We start from the raw sequence: 2,217 nt of genomic DNA, 5'->3' as shown, positions 1-2,217 counted from the left end.
ATAATAATAATAACAAATAATAATAACAAAGGCAAATTTGATGATTTTTGGAAAAAATAACCAAAGGAAAACATGTTGCTATGTGTAGATTTTATTAGACATAGGAACTGCTATTACTGATAGACTTTAGGAGGAAAACTTTCATGCCTAAAATTTCACATGATACTGAAGTAGGACAAAGTTTTAATACTTCTGTTGTGCTGTTATGTACAGCTGGGATTTGAAACACTTATCACTTATTTACAAGACAGACATGTTGACCAATAAAGCCACAGTACCAGAAAAGAAAGTGTACACAGATAGCCTTTTGGTTTTGTATGTAAACAAAGCATTGGTTAAAAAAGAAATAATCAAAGCCACAGAACTTGAAGGAAAACGAGTGCAATTTTGACATTTTTGGAACAAATTAACAATAGAATGCATGTCAATATTTATTGGTTTTAGTAGACTTAAGAACTACTATTTATCATAGGCTTTATGAAGGCTTTTTTTAACGCATAAGAATCAGATCTAACTGAAGTTGGAGTAAGAGATTTAAGAATTCTAACTTGCAGTCAAGTACTGCTGTGATTTGAACCCAGGATCTCCTGTTTACTAGACTGGCACTTCGACAAACTAAGCCACAGTACCGTTTTCAACTGCATGCACAGGTAGACTTTTGGTTTTGTATGTCAAAACAGCATTGGTAAAAAGATTAGTAATCAAAGCCAGAGAACTTGAAGGAGAATTAATGTACCTTTGATGGTTTTTGGAAAAAAGTACCCAAGGAAAGCATGTTAATAATCATAGGTTTTAGTAGACTTTAGAACTACTATTAATCATAGGTTTTGTGAAGGCATTTTTAACACATAAGTATCATATCTATCTGAAGTTGGAATAACAGCTATAATAACTCTTAGTTGTGGTTAGGTACTGCTGGGATTCGAACCAAGGATCTCCTGTTCACTAGACTGGCACTTTGACCGATTAAGCCACAGTACTTGAAAAGATAGTGTACACAGATAGACTTTTGGTTTTGTATAGTATGTAAACAAAGCATTGGTAAAAAGAGAAATAATCATAGCCACAGAACTTGAAGGAAAACGACTGCACTTTTGAAGCTTTTGGAACAAATTAACAAAAGAATGCATGTCAATTTTTATAGGTTTTAGTAGACTTAAGAACTACTTTATATCATATACTTTTTAGATGTTTATATTTATTTTTAGATATTTATCATAGACTTCATGAGGGCTTTTTTGACACATAAGTATCAGATATAACTGAAGTTTGAGTAACAGCTTTAATAATTCTAGCTTGCTTTCAGGTACTGTTGGGATTTGAACCCAGGATCTCCTGTTCACTGGACAGGCACTTTGACCATCTAAGCCACAGTACCATTTTCAACTGGATGCACAGGTAGACTTTTGGTTTTGTATGTCAACAAAGCAATAGTAAAAGGTTTAATAATCAAAGCCACAGAACTTGAAGGAGAATTAATACACCTTTGATGGTTTTTGGAACAAAGTTCCCAAGGAAGGCATGTTAATATTTATAGGTTTTAGTAGACTTAAGAGCTACTACTAATCATAGGCTTTATGAGGGCTTTTGTAACACATAAGTATCAGATCTAACTGAAGTTGGAATAATAGCTTTAATAATTTTGACTTGCGTTCAGGTACTGCTAGGATTTGAACCCAGGACCTCCTGTTTACGCGACAGGCACTTTGACTAACTAAGCCACAGTACTGTGTAAAGCTATACACACAGGTAGACTTTTGGTTTTTATGTCAACAAAGCATTAGTAATAAGAATAATAATCACAGCGGCAGAACTTGAAGGAGAATTAATGCACATTTGATGGTTTTTGGCACAAAGTACCCAAGGAAAGCAAGTAAATAATCATAGGTTTTTGTAGACTTAAGAACTACCATTATACATAGGCTTTATGAGGGTTTTTTAACACGTAAGTATCTAACTGAAGTTGGAATAACAGCTTTAATAACACAAAGTTGCGTTCAAGTACTGCTGGGGTTTGAACCAAGGATATCCTGTTTACAAGACAAGCACTTTGACCAACTAAGCCACAGTATCTTGAAAGACTATATATAGGTGCTGGTCATAAAATTAGAATACCATGAAAAAGTAGATTTATTTCAGTAATTCCATTTAAAAAGTGAAACTTGTATATTATATTCATACATTACATACAAACTCATATATTTCAAATGTTTATTT

General features: G+C 33.2%; 2 non-coding genes across 2 annotated transcripts; both read right to left on the bottom strand.

Annotated features, from left to right (window-relative positions):
* Positions 1–907: 907 nt before the first annotated feature.
* On the bottom strand, positions 908–981 carry trnat-agu (transfer RNA threonine (anticodon AGU)). Its single transcript has one exon. It is a non-coding gene; the product is annotated as a tRNA-Thr (tRNA).
* A 323-nt stretch (positions 982–1,304) lies between these two features.
* On the bottom strand, positions 1,305–1,378 carry trnat-agu (transfer RNA threonine (anticodon AGU)). Its single transcript has one exon. It is a non-coding gene; the product is annotated as a tRNA-Thr (tRNA).
* Between the last annotated feature and the right edge of the window lie 839 nt (positions 1,379–2,217).

Source organism: Austrofundulus limnaeus, unplaced genomic scaffold (genome assembly GCF_001266775.1).
Source record: "Austrofundulus limnaeus strain Quisiro unplaced genomic scaffold, Austrofundulus_limnaeus-1.0 Scaffold417, whole genome shotgun sequence".
Lineage (NCBI taxonomy): Eukaryota > Metazoa > Chordata > Actinopteri > Cyprinodontiformes > Rivulidae > Austrofundulus > Austrofundulus limnaeus.
This window is presented reverse-complemented; position numbering and strand designations above follow the sequence as displayed.